This window comes from Tiliqua scincoides, chromosome 3, assembly GCF_035046505.1.
Source record: "Tiliqua scincoides isolate rTilSci1 chromosome 3, rTilSci1.hap2, whole genome shotgun sequence".
NCBI classification, from domain to species: Eukaryota; Metazoa; Chordata; class Lepidosauria; order Squamata; family Scincidae; genus Tiliqua; species Tiliqua scincoides.
The window spans coordinates 30,029,286-30,048,182 of NC_089823.1; the positions used below are offsets into that span (position 1 = coordinate 30,029,286).

General features: G+C 44.5%; 1 long non-coding RNA gene across 1 annotated transcript in view; it reads right to left on the reverse strand.

Moving 5' to 3' along the window:
- Window positions 1–5,778: 5,778 nt before the first annotated feature.
- The window catches only part of LOC136643706 (uncharacterized), a 34,319-nt gene continuing 21,200 nt past the window's right edge, over window positions 5,779–18,897 (reverse strand). The window contains exons 2-3 of the long non-coding RNA XR_010794045.1: window positions 6,682–6,834; window positions 5,779–5,867 (exon numbers count right to left, since the gene is read on the reverse strand). This is a non-coding gene — a long non-coding RNA (uncharacterized lncRNA). The remainder of the gene's footprint in view (window positions 5,868–6,681; window positions 6,835–18,897) is intronic.

Sequence of the window (18,897 nt, forward strand, 5' to 3'; positions counted from 1 at the left end):
CATTGTTTGCTGTTACCTCCCATCATGTATTTATACTGTGCTCACCACCCTAATGTTCTTGAGTGCATCAGTTAAGTACTATAGTGCCAAAACACTGTTTGGGCTTTACACAAATAAGATTTGGGTTGTTACAAATCCCCAGTCTTCATTCCCCAGCTGTCAATTATTAGCTAGATCTGCTGGTAGTCTGGAGCAGGCAATGACTGATGATGTCATTGGCTGTTACTCAGGTCTCCAGCTGATCAGCAGTGCTTCTTTCACACTCAAGCTGGGCTGTAAGAATGTCATGGTCATCTAACATCAGACCATGGTTGAAGTGACCTGTGTAATAATTCCTTTGAGGACTTTGCACTGCAGTTCTAATGTACAGGTTGGTCCTCTTTATCAACATATTTGCTATCTGTGGATTTGACTCTCTGCTGGTTCAGAACCCACAACGTTGGACTGACCTGACCCTCCAGAGGTGGCCAGAGCTATGTTCCCATCATATCCAGAGGGTGCTCTGAGGCCTTTGGGAAGCCTTAGAAAATCATTTCCAGTTATCTGGGCAGATACAGCCACTTTCAACACGTGACATAATACCAGTAGGAGGTAAAAGGTTTCTGTTACTACTTGCCATTCCTTTGGGTGCACTATTGAGAAGTATCATCCAAAGATAATGTTTGAAGTAGGCCCTTGAGCTTCACTGTCTGTAGTTCAGCCTCATTTCCAAAGGCTGAAGTTTATGGCTGCACAGTACTTGTGATACCCTGATTCATTAAAAGTGGCAGCTGTGGACAGGGAAATCACTAGCAAAAGAGGTGGAGCAGGTGGCTTAAATTTAACAATTAATTCATATTGCAAGTGGTAATTTATGGGAAGCCATCTGTGAATCCTTGAATGGTCTCTGTGCATCTGCAGTGAGGGGAAAGGGACACACAGAAATGCCTCTGCTTGAAGCAGCAGCCAGGATGCCTTTGGGGTGGGTTGGTGGGACATGTTGCTAGCTGCCAATGATCTTAGAGGAACAGGAATTAGAGATCTGTGGCTAAATGCCTAATGCAGGGGTGGCCAACCTTTCAACTTTAGGGCTCCTGGGCCTTTAACAATTGTGTAGAGGAGGGAATTTCAGCTGCTGCAGCTTGTCATCTGTGAGATGAGGAGCGGAAGTTGCTGAAATCCTTCTTCTACACAATTGTTAAATGTCCAGGGGCCCTGAAGGCACTAGTGTTCTTGGGGGGGGGGGGGCAGAGCAGTAAGTTTCTTCAGGTGCTGGAATGCCCATGTAAAGCTACCCCTCTCCCTCTGCTTCAGAGCCAGTTGTAGCTGTGAAATCACCGTGGAGGTACCTCTTCCGCTTTGCCCTTGCCTTCATGAATGGCTTGGAAACAGAGGGTGAGAGAGCATTTTACATGGGCGGTCCAGTGCCTGAAGAAACTTACTGCTTTGCCCCCCTCCAGGAACACTAGTGACTTTAGGGCTCCTGGACCTTTAACAGTTGTGTTAACACAATTGTTAAAGGCCCAGGAGCCCTGAAGTTGAAAGGTTTGCCACCCTTGCACTAGCTGTTTAACCACAGGTTTAATTCCCAATTCTTCTAAGACTATGAACATCTCAAATAAAGTCAAAAGCAGAGGTCAGGTGCAAATATATAGAAACAACCTTTAGCTAAGGTTAAAAATTGCTTTAGAGTGCAATCCTATGGGCTCACTCCCAAGAAAGTGCATATGCCATGACTTTTCAAACTGGGGCATTGTGACACCCCAGCCTGAGGGCCTGGCCTGTTTCCCCTTAAGGGGTGGGGCAGCCAGGGGGCAGCGGTGCGATCCCCAGGATCACACCGCTCAGGGGGGCTGCAGGGGCTTGGCTGTACTTACCTGAGCCTCCTGGGGCTGCAGGTATTTTTCACTGATCTCTGTGTAGGCTCCCTGATGGCTTATGGTCTCCTTGGACCACTGGTTCCCAAAGTGTGAGCTGTGGCTCCCCAGGGAGCCATGGAATCCTTGTGGAAAAACCCACTGCCCTATGGATTATAGGATTATAGCATAGGATTATAGCTCTAATGGAAACATGTGGCCAATGGCCCAGTAGGTCAAGCGAACTGCCAGTCAAAAGAGTTTGAACCCTTGCTAGCTATATGGTTGATATAAGACTGAGGAGAGAAAGGGGGTATAGTGGCTGAAAAATGGGGGATAAGATCTGGCATGCATGATCAATGCTGATATTCTCCTCCTCTGGCCCATCCCCTGCCTGCTTTTCTCCCCCTCCCTACCCCCACTCCAACTTACTTGCCCTTGTGGAGTTTCCCAGAACTGCTGCTATGTATGCCACATTTCTTGCTATTTCTGACAGCAGCCCAACACGATAAATAGGATTGGGGCGTTAGTATCATATAGTTCACTCTAGCTACATGATTAGACTTTTACAGTAGAGTTGCCACTGCCATCTTTTGAACTAGCTGTCCCTGTAACAGCAGGCTGATCAACAGTAATTAGTAGATGCTAATGTTTAGCTGCCTGCCATGGCAAGCTTCACCTGCTAATTTGTGAAAATCAAACCTCTGCTAAAGGGACAGAAACAAGGAGGTGTTGTCTTTCTCAGGTCAGTTGGAACCTTCAAGTCACTTCTGTGTTGGTCCTGCAAATACAAGTTCTATATAGACTAAGCAGAGAAGGTCAAGTCAAACAATCTTAAGACAGCAAACAGCACCTTTGGGGTGAGGCCTCTGCAGGGGTAAGATTTGGGGTAAGAAAACTGTGTTTGCAGCTGTTGTGTTCTTTTATTGTGACTTTTAAATCTAAGGTGTTTGATTATGACTGTTTTGTTAGCAGCCTTGGCATTAGGGTTGACAGTTAGGCAGCCAGAGATCAGCTCTTGCTTTTAATGCTCCCAGTCTAACAGGAGAAAGGAGAGTATGGGGGTCCCCTTGCTCCAGCCTCAAGGATAATCTCTAGCAGATTGGAGGTGGGGGTGAGCTAGGATCAGTGCAGGAGGAGCCTAGGCTGCTTTTTCTCCCATCATAAGAGGAATGTTACAAGCGTGAACCAATATCTGGCTGCTTAACCTGACAACCCTATTTGATATCCAGCAGCTAAAGCGGGATGTTGATCTCTAACGTAAAATAAATTGGTGTGGAATTAACCCATTTCTGCCCAGCTAACTGGTGTATATAATTGATCCCTGTTGCCTATATACAAAGTTGGGTAGAAATGGCTTAAAGAGTCAGTCTCTATTTCTGCACAATCATCTCAGTCCAGGTGAGGCCTTAGCATCACTGTTAAGATTTTGACAACTGCCCCAAATGATGTGATGTGTTTTTATCATCGTATCTAGTTTGGTTCTTGTGAAAATGGCTTGTGTACTTCTTGGCCACTCATACACATGTATCTGTGAGAACGAGATATTAGCAACACAAAGGCTTTAGCCCAAACACCATTTGCAAAAATTCATTCATTCAGATTCGGAGCAGCTGTTCTGTTCATCCCTTTTATCCCTTTTTATCTGAAACTTCTGAGCATTGGTACAAAAATTCCTTTTGATTTTACATGAATGTTTAGGGAACATCTGGTCCCAGTGTTGTTTTTGTGCACAAAGGATGGATTTTTGCTGTTACTTCATAATTTTCCTGACCAAAAAATGTATTATTCATGTGATAATTGCAGTTATCACTTGCTAGTATCTTAGTCTGGGATCTGTGATGTGCTAAAACCGTGTCTCAAATCATTGATGAACTTGGTGGGGGACAAATAAACTGAAGCTTCATTCAGACATGGGAGGTGAGTTTTGTTGATGTGGAGGTTCAACCTGGCCACTGTGATTCAGTCACTTATGGATAATGTTACACCCCCTGCCCAGATCCAATGCATGAGACTATGGAGTGTTCCTGGATCCAGCTTTGCTCATGGAGATCAGGTGGCAACTGTAATCATAACCAATGTTTGCTGTTGCACCAGCTGTGGCCATTTCTGCTGTGTGTGGATGCTCCAGCCACATGGCAGGGGTGGCATTATTTCAGTAATGTAGCTGGAGACCTGAGGCTCAGAACATAATTATCCAAAACCAGCTGGTGGCTCAGGAAAGATTTTATGAGGATCTTTGTGACCCAATCTGTCATTTTTCTGGTTTGTTCATAGCTAGCTGAAGAAACCCATTATTATTATACATTTCCTTTTTCCTGAAACTTTGATTTCTATTTCTAGTCAAGATCATTCTCACTGTTTTGACATATCCCTCACACCACATTCCCTTTTTGGTTTAGAATCTCCACCCCCCAGTGATTTTGCTATGTGATTTATGTCCATTTAGAGATTTCTAATTCTTAAATAACCGAGAATGATTATGTGCCTTCTTTAACACACAGGATAAAACCACCTCCAGAACAGCCTACTCTTCTTTTTCCTTTAACATTTGTATCCTGCAGTATATACCAGTATCCCGTTGATTTTAATTGTCTCAATGGGTTCCTGATATACTTATTATTGTCAATGTTCTCTTTTAAATGCCAGGCATTCTCAGGCACCCACAAGGGCTTGTTGGCATCTACAATTTGCATGTAAACCACCTATGTATTTTCTCCACCCGTTAGGTGTTCCTTTTGTTTGTGCATGCATGTGTGATTTCATTCATCTGAAAATTTTAATTGATTTTATGGCTTCCCCTTGGTTTCTTCTTGCGTATGTTGTCAGCTTCTATTTTTATTTCTTATTTTTGAGGACCTAAAGTGTTCACAAAATAATCTTAAGGGATGAGTCAGCTTCTTGTAGGAAGTTTCTGCAGGAAGCTTGTTGACTTTGATCAATAATTTTCTCCAGTACCCAGGTCTGACTAGAGCTAGGATGATGCCCCAGTATTGCCCAAATTCTGCCCTCTCTCTCTCTCTCTTTTTGGGGTGGGGTGTCCAAGCCTGTGAGTGTGTACCAGTATCTCCAACTGCTGCACTGCCAGCTGTGTCTTCAAAATTGGCTAGGTGAGCAGGCTCTTGGGGGTTCCCTTTCCAAGATCTTCCCCACCTCAAATGTATGGTGGAGAGGGGGGGAGAGGAAGTGATAGGAAGAGGTAAACTTCTTTTATCCTTTTTGTTGTTGTTGTTCACTCTACAATCTAAGGGTGATTGCGGAATTTGTTTTTAGGAAAGCTTACAATTAATGTTTAGGAAATTGTCAGAGGTGCTTTAAGGCAGTGCTGTGAAATTATGGGCCAGGGCGCAAAGGGGTTCTTCAAAGCTCATCAGAGGCTCCTCCATGAGAATGATCAGCAATCATGATCCAACTCCACTAAAAAGCAGCTTGCCAGTCACAACTGGTCTTTCCCTAAATGATACAGCTACATGGAAGGATTGTGTGTGATTTAGGGTGAACTCACCACTCACAACAGGTGGTTCCAGCAGACCCAGCTAGCATTCCATTTGCTGAGGCACCTGTGAATTACCCTTCAGTATACTGTGCTACACATAAGGTTCTTCAGCAGAAAAGCTGAGGTTGAAAAAGGTTTCCTAAAGATGAAATATCTCTTCTTGTAGTTGCAAGATTGCTTGTCTGAGGTCAGCATGTGGTACTAGATGGTCAGATGGACACTTTACAGTGCTGGTTTATTACGAGGATATAATGTAATGAAATTTGGGAGGGTCTGAGAGACACTCTAGGCATCACAAAAACATACTGCTGTATGACCAGGAAATTACCTGCCAGTGTTTTGGCCTGGGTGGAGGCCCAGAATGAAGAGTTCATTTAGTGCTGAGAGTCCCTCCTCTCTCATTTAGGTCTTTTTGATCACAGCCTTCATTATTCCCATCGGCCTTTGGGGGTAGATCAAAGGGTTGCTTTCAAGCTGAGCACAGAGAATTGGAACTGGAGCAGCCACTAACTTCATTAGAAAGAATTATAAGGTTCCTGTGGAGAGAACATGAGTCATTTTTAAAAACCATATCAGGACATTACAATACTTCTATCCAAGAAGAATCTTTCTGCAGCTCAGAGATGTCTGTCTACTTTCAGTGCCATAAATGTGAGTAATGATGATGGGTATATTTTTTTTTACGAAAAAAAGTAAATAGCAGCAATCTGTCTCTCCGTGCAGAGATCTAGAGCTCTGCCTTGTCATCAGTGGCAATCAAGATGTCAACCAATTAAGCCATCACTGCTGGCTTCTCTTTCCTGCCTCAGCACTTGACTCTGGAACCTACGGTGATGACGGAGCCTACAGGATGCTCCTTCTCTGTGGGATGCTGTGCTTTTACTTCATCTCCTGGATTCCTAGTCCCAGAGCCCTGAATGGCAATAGCTGAAGATCTAAAGCTTCCTTAATTGCACTGGAATGAAGAAATCACAGGTAGGCAGGAGGGGGGCAAAAGGGTCAAGGGACACATGAGGAATATTGCTGGGCACATTATTTTGAAATGGGAAGGAGTTGAGTAGCACATTTCTTTTACATCTTGGTTTCCACTTTCTTCTGAGGTGGCACTCATGGGTGCCAGCTGGGAGGCCTCATTCCCATTTAATAGGCAGTTACAACACACCCAGTGATTGATTCCCCAGTTTAGCCCTACGTAGGCATAAGAACCTGACCAATAACTCCTCAGTAAGAAGCACAAAGGCTCAAGTTTAGGCTGATTTGATCCAGCTGTGGTGTATCCTTGTTTAACAGAATATTGCTGTGGTGCCTTCACAGTCTGATCCCTAAATCAATGGGTTTAGCTGCACCTACCTCTGCATAAGATCTTGATCTTGGCCTGAGGAATACAAGATCAACAAAGTGGCCAGAGGGGCTTGTGAAGAGGTTCTTCCAGTCATAAAACATCACTGGTCTTGATGTACAAGTGGGAGGTTTCCAGCAGTGATCATGCATCCCTTTCTTTGTCTGAAAAAAATAATAATCTGATTTTGGGGGATTATGTTGCTACTTCATGTCATTCTTTGTGAAAAAAGAAAACAAAAAACAGCAACACACACCACTTGTGTACACACATACAAAGCATTGTAATGTGTTTGTGGATTTTTGTATCCATCTCTTACCAAATTTTCAACCCTGGGTATTCGACAATTGTGCTCCAAAGTCGTTTTGGGATGTCTGCCCCCTAGTGGTCACAAGCAAGTCAACCTCCTAATAAATTAACACTTATGCACAGCCGTTCCGTGTTGGCCTGTTGATTATTGGGTCCTTCCCAAGGATCTAGGATGATATCATTATCATCATCATCAAGAAACCTAGACTCAGGGGTCTCAAAGAGCATAGCAAGAATTTGCTGCCAAAAGGATCTAAAACCAATCCCTTTTGTTCCAAAAACAATTCACACTGACTGTACAGATTTCACCTGTGTTATTTTCTCCTACATGTTAATCTGTGCCTTTTGACTCAGAACCCCATTTCTCCAACAAGCCATCTAAAGACTTTTCCTTCTGAAGCACAGTGGGTACTTTAAATGGACTGGTGCAGCTCAGCTGTACACAGAGCAGCAGGGTGTGCAGCAACCGAGATTGTATTGCTGATCTTTGAATACAGAGAGTCAGCTTTCAGATGTGGTGTCCTAGGGTTCTGTAGGCAGAAATGTGGGGATTTGTTCTTTCCAGTCATGTGTTGCAGTCTGTTCTATTTCTTAGTCCCCAGGAAAGGAGGGAGGCCCTTAAAATAAGGAAATTTCTTGATACCAAAATTAACTTCTGCAGCAGCTGGTATCAGATATGGTAACAGATAATGGTATCAACTGGTAACAGATAATTCCATTTTACACCACAGGGAATAAAGTTTCTCTTGTGAAAATAAAGAAGCAATTTGCACCTGCCCTGCTCAGAAAGCCCCTTTCCCCAGAATCTGTTGACAGAGGAGTGAAGATCCAGGAGCAGAGAACATGTCATTGAACCCTCTTTGACATTTGTGTAGTTAATTAGTGATGTGTGTGTAAAGTGCATTCAGTTGAACTTTAGTTAGTCACACAAATGTGCACACCACAAATAGCTGCAGTGTGACACATGGAGGACCTGGGATCATGTTCGCAGACCTACCCTTGGCCTCCGTGTGTTTATCTGGAGGTTTGAAGCCAGAGCCAGCTTTGCTCCAATTGGGCCTTGTGCCTAAGGCACCCCCTCACTAGGGTAATCTAGTCTTGTATGCAATTTTCTTTATTAAAATGTGCTTAGACCCATTTGGTCCATTAACTCACACGCATTTTTAAGTGCACATTTTGATTGCTTTCCATTCTACCATAAAGATATAAAGTCTATAATAAATTTTATTTGGATTGCTAAGATTCTGCAGACCTTGACTGTGAACCTGAACAAAAATGTTTCCAATTGGGCCCCACAGTTCCTAAGACTGGCTCTCTCTAAATCAGGCCTACACATATACAAGTTGAATGTATGCATTTAGGTTCTCACTCTGAGTTCCAGAATCCTAAGAAAGGCAGAGTACTTAACTGCATATACAAAACATATACAATGGCATGAGCAGAGTTCTGTTCAAAACTATGGATAAATTCTTAGCAGTTGGGTGGCATGGCAGGACCAGTGGGCAGAGTCCTTCTTTCTCTCTTCATTGTGCAGGTCTGAGATGTTGGTGACAAACTTGGAAAGAGATCTTGCGGTCCTGTTAGGTACCTCAATGAAGACGTCAACCTAGTGTACAGCAGCAGTGAAGAAATCAAATTCCATGCTAGGGGTCTTTAGGAAAGGGAGTAAGACTACGTCTGCAAATATTATCCATGTTGCAGAAGCATGTGGAAAACTGTACAGTTCTGATTGCTGCACTCAGCAAGAATATTCTAGGAATGAAAAAGGTGCAAAAGAGGTGATCACTAAAAATGATAAGAGAGCTGGAATGCCTTCCTTAGGAAGTAAAGCTACAACATGTGGGGCCAGAGGCGTAACTAGGGCGGAGCCTGAGGGGTATCTGCCCTGGGTGCTACAGTAGGAGGGGGGCACATGACTGGTGCTGGCAGCTCCGCTCTTCCTTCAGAGGGGAGCCTCCACAAGAGAAGGAACGGAGGTGCCACCACAGTGAGCACTCCCTCCTCTGGGGAGAACCCCGAAATGACAACATGTATGTTTGGGTCCTTTTAGCTTGGAAATACGGCAGTTGGGACGGGGGAAAGACATGATTGTGATCTATAATATAATGTGTGGTGTTAAATATACATTGGTGGGAGATTTAAAACAGACAGAAGGGTGTACTTCTTCACACAATTAAGGCTTCATCCAACCTGGGCCTGGTGATGGCAGTGCACCTGCTGGCACCGATTGCCATAAAGCATCCTGGCAGTGTACAAAGCTGCACACTGCTGGAGTACCAGAGAGAAGGCAGGAACCTTCTTGAGCTCTCCAGAGCAACTAGACACTGCCATCAATGGAGGTAAGGTGGTGGAGAATGCGGGGTGGGGTGAGGGAGTATACAGTGGGTGCAGGGGCAACTGAATGGGTGCAGCAGAGGCTACTGATTCCTAACATGGTGAGGGGAGGGCAGAAAAGGGGTAACAACAGGGGGGTATGGGTTGATTGGGTCTAGGAAGGGGGTGAGTTCAGGAGCAGCAGCGGCTACAAATCCTAACCTCCTTCTTGGACTTAACCCTGCAGTGTGGGTCTGTGCAGATTTGTGCCAGCTATATAGCTAGCAAAGGCTTATAAATACTGTTAATAATAATAATAAAGGCTTACCCCTGGGTAAGGGAGTGATTGTACCCTCACCCAGAGGAAACTTCCATAATGACCCCCCCCCCAGGATGCAGCAGTAGCCATTTTGGCATCCCTGCATCGGGAGGGAAAAAGAGTGGTATTGGACTCTTAGTCTGTTGAATTCATTGCCACAGGATGTGGTGATGGCCACTAGCTTTGATGGCTTTGGATTGGACAAATTAATGAAGGACAGGTTTATCAATGGCTGCTAGTCATGGTAGTAGCTATGTGCTGCCTCAAAGTTCAGCAACAGAATGCCTCTGAATAGCAGTTGCAGGAGAGCAATGGTGGGAGAGAAGCCAGTTTGTCTCTCCTGTTTTATTTATTATTTTTACTCTTCCCTAACACTTTTTGTCCCCAAACCCTGAGGTGATGAATGCATGCCATGGTTTCTGTGCTGCTGGCTTTCCTTTGGTAATTGCTAGTTGTTGTTTTAAATTAATTGCTGTGGCAACTGGTATTATTTTTAATTGCTGTTTCGGTGTTGTTGTAGGAACACCTTTGAATGCTATTATAGTTGGAAAATAGGTTCCAACCACTGCAATAGAGTAACAAGGTAGACTGACACACATAATGCTTTGCACTTCTGAAAGTTTTTCCAGCTTGGGTTTTCTCCATTTTGGGGGGGAACTCAAAGGAGTTGCAACTTCCAACTCTTGGCAACCCCCAAACCCTTGGGATTTCCTCCTGTGTTCAAAGCATGGCTTTCACTCTGAAGCAGTAATAGCAATAGGACTTCAGAGGTTTACGTGAGGCTTCTTCAATAGAGAGCGAACACGTGAAGGGTTTGTCAGGAAAATGTGAGTTTGCCTTGCCCTCTACCAATGGTTCACATGCACTAACTGCACCCATCCCACCATAACATTTGTCTGTAGAGAAGCACTGAACACATTGCTCCCACATTGCTCCCCATAATGTCACCCTAGAACTCTGTGTTTGTAATCAAAGAGAGAAACTCTCCCTGCATTCAGCATTTGTCTCTTTAGAACAGGGGTGTCCAAACATTTTGACATCATCTCTCTGACACTGTGTCGGGGGCCGGGGGGAAAAAGAATTAATTTACATTAAAAATTTGAATGAATTTATTAGAAATGGAACTTATATGAATGAATGAAGGTCTTGCAGTAGCTCAAGGCCTATAAAAGGCCTTGCACAAAGCAAGGCTGGTGCAGGGCTGGTGTGCGCACTTCTGAGAGAACCTTTGCACATTCACTCTGCCCTGGAGGAGCAAACAAACACTTGAACAGGACTCTGACACAAACCCAGATTTCATGCAAATACCTTGATCAGGGTACACAAGTGATGAGCTGATCCACGCGGTGGTACAATATTTCACCTTTGGAGTCTGTGGTTCAGTGTTGGGCTGTACACTGGGAAGCTACCCTGAGAATATGACACATACTACATACGGTCCTTGTGTTGCAAACGTCATATTATTTTAAAGCTAGTGTAGCGGAATGGCCAAGGGACCAGGCAGCCTAATCCTATTCTGCACTGCAACCAGCAAGCCAGCTGGCCTGCACTGTACCCAGCGCAGGGTAGGAGGTGAATCCAGTGCAATTTGGAGTAAGGGGATTTAGTTCCCCTTTCCCTGTGTCACGTGATAGCCACCTCAATGAGGCTACTCGGATCTGCGCCAAAGAATTCGCTGGTGCAGATCCGAGCAGCCCAGTGTAAGTCCGGGCTGCTTGAGAGGGTGGGGGGTTAGGATCCTCCCCAACCCTCTACACCAGCTGCCCTCAGCCAATGTGACCTTACTTTCATCCTGCAGCACAGAGGCTGGATTTGGTCAACTCCTAAAGAGGCCCAGAGGTGCCTTATGTCACATTTGAGACACACTTGGGCATCTGGATGTGACATCCACATGTGACATCTGGATTGTTCCCTGAGCTACTAAATCAGGATTTCTCCTGCTTTGAATCTCACTTTTGCCACTAGGGGGCTTAAGACAAGCCACTGCCTCTCAGCACCAGCTGCAACATTGGGGGGCCACACACCCTCCTATTCTGCAGAGTTCTTGTAAGGAGTACAAGAAGGTAATGCATGTAAAGTGTTTTGAACACTAAAACATGCAGTACAAATGCTAATTCTTATTTATTCCCTTCTTTCCTCTCTGCCAACTCAGGTCTGTTTCTAGCTTTAAACCAGGGATGTCAAACTCATTTCATACAGTGGGCCAAATAGCATTCATGATGCCTGCTGAGGGCCGAAAGTGATGTCATTAGGTAGGAAGTGATGTCATTAAACAGGTCATAACCAGAAATAAGCACTTTTTCTTACTTAGGAACTTATTAGCTGCAAATGATAGAAGAAAAAAAACACACAAATCTTGATCATATTTCAAGATATACGAAGCCCAATTATCATGCAGGTGACACCTTTCAGCAGTGTCACCTTAGCATTGCTCAGTAGCTGAGAGCCTGAAGGCTAGATAAAAAGCTTCTGTGGGCCGCATCCGGCCCCTGGGCCATATGTTTGACACCCCTGCTTTAAACTGTTTACCTTTCAAAAGTGTCATGGGCGCCTGCATGTGTGTGCATAGAATATTTCTTTTTTAGAACTATTTGCCCAAGTACTTCAGGGAAAGAATATGAAAAAAGTTTTTTTTAAATTAATATTGGAAAGCTGGGTAATCTGACACTCATTTATTAGTGATGGAACAGGCAGGATGGGAGTGAATCCAATTTTTTTCTTTTTACATTGTCCTCTCTGACCTACCCATTCAATGATTCGAAAGGCCAAACACTTGATGCTGCCGTTATTGATTGGATTGTTTTGATGCCATAGACTACAAAGAGATTTGACTAAAGTTTAAAATCTGCGCATTGATTTAAGATTTTTGTTCATCCTGTGTATTGCCATAATCGATGGCCGGTCAGATCAAAGACTAATGGGGAGTATATTGATTGTTTTCCTTTTAAGGAGAGTTGTTAAGGAGGCTTTTTAGCATTCCTTTTTTTACCTGTTTATTAATGATGGGGTGGACATGGGAGGATAATGCTGCCCTCCACTGAGGGGAGCTCCTTGGGAGATAGGCTGTTTCAGGGTCAGCTGTTTACCAGAACTGTTGCTTTGTGACATGTGAGTAGAGGAGTAGCTTGGTGCTTTTGTAAATATCTTCTTTTTCAAGAAGATTCCAAGATGTGATGTTGGTTGTGATGCAGCTTACAGAATTGTCAAAGGAAGAATTCTAGATATTGAACAACAAGAGCTGTTTAGTGCCGCCAGAACCACATGTTCTCCACTCCATCTTCATATTCCAGTCAGTTTTGGGAAACCGGCCTCCTTCTTTTACCACCTGGTGTGCCCACAGGCCCGGAGAGCGTTTACACTGGCAAGGTGTAACGCTCTTCCATCAGCCTTGTTAACGGGCAGGTTCAGTGGTATCCCCTACTTAGAGAGGAAATGCAAGTGTGGTAGGGATTGCGTTGAGACTTTAATGCATACCTTTTTTTATTGCCCGTTACATGCTGTGTCACGCAAGAAATTTCTAGGTCCATTGCTAGCTAGGATGCAGGGCTGGGAGGATTCAACCATGCTTCAGTCTCTCCTGTCCACTCCTGATCCTGAGACTCTGGATAATGTTGCTTCTTTTTTATCTGGGGTAATAGCCAGGCAGAGCCCTGGGACTCTGGGCAGTGACTGATGTTTTTGCTTATGTTGTGTTGTCTTTGTACATTCCTGTCCTGTTCTGTTCTTTCTCTGTATTTTATGCCAATAAAGGTCTTACTGAACTGAACTGAACTGAACTGAACTGAAGAGACACTTGGCCAACAGACTGAGGCAAAGAGGCAAAGAAGGAAGGCCCATAGCCAGGGAGACAGACCAGGGACAGACTGCACTTGCTCCCAGTGTGGAAGGGATTGTCACTCCCGAATCGGCCTTTTCAGCCACACTAGATGCTGTTCCAGAACCACCATTCAGAGCGCAATACCAGAGTCTTTCGAGACTGAAGGTTGCCAACACATGGTAGGGGTGGAGACTTGAGCCTGCATCGGGCAGCATTTCAGATCGGGCCATCCTCCCATGAGGTTGATTGTGATCATGAATAATCTACCCTTACCCAGGGGGAGTAAGCAGAGCTGTGCAGGTCAGATGGATGGAGTGGGAAGCACAACTGCACGGGGGAGGGGAGAATAAAATGCTACAGCATTTTTCCCCTGCTGCAATTACTCCTGTTCCTAAAACAAGCACTCATTCTTTTAATGTCTTTAATTGACTGGCAGGAGAGTCAGAGCAGACAGAAAGGAAATGTTTATTTAACCAGTGTGTAATTAACCAGTGGAACTCCTTGCAGCAGGATGTTGTGATGGCACTTGACCTAGATGCCTTTGAAAAGGAAAGTGGACTGATTTATGGTGGAAAAGTCCATCACAGGTTACAAGTATGATGAGTGTGAAGCATATGAGTATGTAACAACCTCCATTTGCACTGTCCCTGTAAAAGAAACTGGATGCTCCACAGGTGAGGAGCAGCAGGTGAGGAGCACAAGCAGTGTGGTGGTGGTGGTGGTGGTGGTGGGGGTTTGGTAGCATATTGGCAGCAGATTTGAGATGGCATCAGCCAGTAATCCAGGTTGTGCTACCCCTGCCCATCCAGTAGGTGTGGGGCCATGGGGAGCAACTTGCCAAAGGCCCCTAAAACCCTGTTCTTGAGACAGAGAAAGGAGTGCAGGGACATCTGAAAAAGCACCCCTGCCTTAGACCAGGACTTGGGGATGCCACTGACACGGTCTCTGTGTTGGTAGTTAGAATGTATCCAAAGGTTCAAAGATGCTGCTGACATCAAAGAGCAGAGAGGAGGATTTTGTGGAGATTTATTGCCCTAGAGAGCAGATGAAATGGAGCACTCTCACCTCTGTCTTCAGAACGTGTGTCATTAACATCTAATAAGCATTAATAATTTCTAAATCTGTCTGTGCAGGATTCTCTTAGGAAGGCTTGGCAGGCTTCTGTGGAAACAGAGCCCATGGAGCACTGCATAGGATTGGGCTGTTAGGCTGGTTCAGTTCCTGTGTTCAGCCTGTGAATTAATAATGGGGTCAGGTGCAACATGGGAGATTGGTCTGCAGGGCCAAGGCCCCGATGCAGCGAAAACCTGCTCAGCCATGGACTAACTAGCAGCCTGAATCCTGTCTCGAGGCAATTCAATAAATGAACATTTCCCTTCAAAGAAAACAAGTTCATTCAGCATGCTTCTTTTTCTTCTGAGCCTGACATTTGACTTTGTGAAGACTGGACTTTTATTCCCAAGGAAAGGTGTGAGAATGGGAAGAATGGTACAGGTCAGCAAAAAGCAGCAGTGGTGCTTGAAGCGCAGCTAAAGACCATGAAGGAGAGGTGTGTGGATGCAGGTCGCTGGTCTGCTAGTTAGCAAACGCTCCTCAAAATGTCTCTCTGAAGTGCCTGCCTCCATGTTTTCAAACATATCCCCACAACAAAGAGAGCCTATTAAGGGGAAGCTGAGATTTTCAGGAAATTTCATGCCGTAGCAGATGTGCGATTCCACATTAACCTTCATTTATGCAGAATCAAGGATGGTGAAGAGCCCTAGATCGTAGCCTATGCAAGAGGTCACGCTCTTTTCCACTGGCCCTGCTGCCCTGCCTTTAACTGCAGCCTGCTAGACAGAAACATGAGAGGGAAGCTTATCCATGGATCTCCATGACAAAAACAGCTGCAATGTTTACATGTCGGCTGCAGGGCCAGTAAAAGGTGACAGTCCTAGTATGTGGTGAAAGATGCTAGCAGACAGCCCAGAAAGAAGAATGCTCGCTGATGTCTGGACTCAGATACGCCATGGATTTAGAATAATGGAGTGGTGTGTTGCATGGTCATAGCAAACATCAAGGAAGCTGTCACCACAGAATTCCTCAGCAGTATGGCGATGTCAGCAGATGCAAGTATAGACTCACATAGAATGAAATCTCAGTGATCATATGAAGTTGTTTCATTTGAGTCAAGCTATTGGTCCACCTGGCTCTATACCACCTACATTGATCAGGAACAGTGCTCCAGGTGTTCAGACAGGAGTCTCTCCCAGCCTTGCTTGGAGATGTCAAGGATTGAACCAGGAAATTTCTACAGGCAGACTATGTGCACTGGTGCTGAGCTACAGCTCCCCTCCCACTCTGATCCCCCCGCCCAGCACCACAGAAGAGGAATGCCCAATCTCAGCAGATTACTTTAAAAAAAACACACACAAAAAAGGTCAACTGTGGGAGAGAGAAGCAAGGCTTCTGAGAGGAATTTTATCAGGGTGTACAAAGTTTTTCTGGGGCCTTTTCCCAAGGGTGGAGGGGAGGGTGGCAATGGGGGTGGGTGGAGTGGTGTGGAAGGGGGTGAAAAAGGGCAGAGGAGGGTGGCGACAGCCAGAAAAAGTTAACCTGCCTTACCCCTCCCTGATAGACCTGGCCTCCTTTCGCTCTCCATGAGGCAGGCTGGGATCCCAGGAAATTTCTTGATATCAGAATTTACTTCTGCAGCGGCTGGTATCAGATATGGTAACAGATAATGGTATCAACTGGTTACAGGTAATTCCATTTTACACCACAGGGAATAAAGTTTCTCCTGTGATTTAAACTGCATCTCCTTCATCTTGGTGTTGATGCTCTTAATAGTGTTGGAGTGTTCAGCAATGTGGTACCATTGCACCTGTACCAGCAGGGGGTGGTAAGGTTAAGGTGTTCTCTGTCTTTTCTGTCCTCAGGTAATTCATGCTTTTTGGTTACCCAGAGGTAACAGGCCTTCCTTCCTGCTCTCTCACTCCCTTCCACCTGAAGAGAAGACAACAGCCAGGCAGTTATCTTTGACTTTTAAAAGCTTCATCCAAAGCTTCATATCAAGACTTCTTGGTGCTCTGTCTCTGCCCACAAATAGAATCTTCTTATGTATAGCTAAAAACAACATAGCAACATCACTACCAACTGTTTATTATAACTAAAATGTTTTAAATGTCTTGAGATACAGATACATCTAGAAATTAGTTCATGTGTTGGTGATGGTATGGACACCAACCAAGACACACCCATTATAGCCAACTTTTCTCCAGCTGAAACTGAACCATGCAGAACAGCTGCAGAAAAGCTTTTTCAAAGCTCTTTCCAGGACATACAAAAATGTATGTTTGTAGTCGCTATCATACTTCATTTTGCTTACAGTCCTGTACATGGTTACCTGAGAGTAAGCCTCATTGAATTCATTAGTCCTTACTTCTGAGTAGACATGCATAGATTTGGCATGGTTTGTTGCCCTTAAAATGTTACATCTGTTTTCATCATAACTAAATGGGATACTCCCCCTGAAATTATAGGTTTGCAGCTTAGGGGTTATCCTGGACTCACAGTTGCTCCAAGATGCCCGGGTGTCAGTTGTGGCCAGGACTGTTTTTGCCCAGTTTCGGCTGTTGCACCACTGTGGCTGAACCTGCCTCGGTCAGATCTGGCCACTGTGGTCCATGCCACGGTGCCATCAAGAGTAGATTATTGTAGCGCGCTCTGCATGGGGCTGCCCTTGAAGACTGTCCAGTAGTTGCAGTTAGTGCAGAATGTGGTGGCTTCAGTGGCGTAGCTAATGATCGTGTAGCCCGGTGCCAAGCTCAAAATGTTGCCCTGGAAGTGATGTCACAACCAGAAGTGACGTCACGTCTGGGCTTTTTCAAAAGTGAAAAGGCATCTATCTGCTATCTGGGGTCAAAGAAGATTTGTAGCCCCCCCCCAAACAAAATCTAATTAATTAAGTAAATAAATAAAAAGTGTGCCCCTGATAGGTTCGAGACACTGTATTGGGGTGAAGAGGGATAGTTATTATTTTCTTGCCAAATCGAAGAGGGGCACCTCTTGAACAACAATAAGTCTCATAGGTCAGTTTTGAATTTTAAAAAAATCCACTTTTTGTTCTATAAGGCAATTGTGTTTTCATTTTCTGGTTAATTAGCCATAACTTTTGATAGAATACAGATATACCAATGGGGTGTGTTGCATTGCATTCTACATTAAATTACCTTTCCAATGATATATAACATGATGGTATTAATCATATATATCAAGATTTTCACAATTTTGGTCACTAGTGTCAAGCTCAGCTTATTGCCCCCTTAAATCTTGATGCCTGGTGCAACTGCTACCCCCTGCAGCCCCTTAGCTACGCCACTGGGTGGCTTGTGTGGTTGCTGGAGGTAGGCAGTTTGACTGTCATGCTGCTGCTTCAGCGGCTGCACTGGCTGCTAGTTTCTTTCTGCCCAATTCAAGGTGCTGGTTTTAAAGCCCTTTACAGCTGGTTTTCAAGCCCTTTACAGCTTGGGACCATATAATTAGGTCTGTTCTTTTCAATCATCTGAGAGGGCCCTTTTGGTTGTGCTGCCATTAAGAGAGGTCAGGGGGATGGCGTCCAGAAACAGGTCCTTCTCGGTTGTGGCACCTGTACTGTAGAATTTCTCTCCTTTGAGTTAAGAACAGCTTCTCCATTATTAACCTTCTAGTGAGGCCTGGAGACATTTTTTTTTCCTGGAGAGCCTTTGGGGCTTTTCCTAAAGAGGGTAGGGCGGCTGCTTTTTTTTAGTAATTTAGTTAATGCTTTAATTGATAGTTTTTTATTGCTTGCCACAATCTGGCTTTTAATGTATATTTTATGGTTTATAGTTTTATTTGTATTTTATAGTTTTGTGGTTTATAGTTGTTAGTTGTAGTTTTAATTGATTGTTAGCCTCCTTAAGCACCCTTCAAGGAGAAAGGAGGGGAATCAATTGATCAATCAATCAAATTAATGTACCTTGAAACAAGCCAACCAACATGGTTTGTCCAATAGAGAAAAAGTGAGATTTAAAAGGGATGATTCTAAACAGAAGCTGAATCAGCAATTTTATTTATTAACAGGACCGTTGGGGATATGCACCCCCCCCCTGTCGGCATCACGATATGCCTTGTTAATTGTCAAAAAACTGATGGTGTGCCCTGAAAATTTTAGCACCTTGTCAATGTGCTGTGAAATGAAAACAGTTGAAAATTGCTGCTGTACATATACAAACACATTTCCTAGAGTTTTTAGACAGGTGTCTTTCTCAGTCTCACCTGGATATTCCTGGGATTCAACCTGGCAGCATCTTCTATGTAAGGCTTTATCACTGCACTATTGTCCCTCCCAGTAACCATTCAGCATGAGTCATTTCCCCATTGACCATCTTTTCAGCTGTTTGGTGCAGAGGCTGAATGTACACAGGGTGTAGAGTGGCAGGTTCTACCCCTCCTCCCATCCTACACATG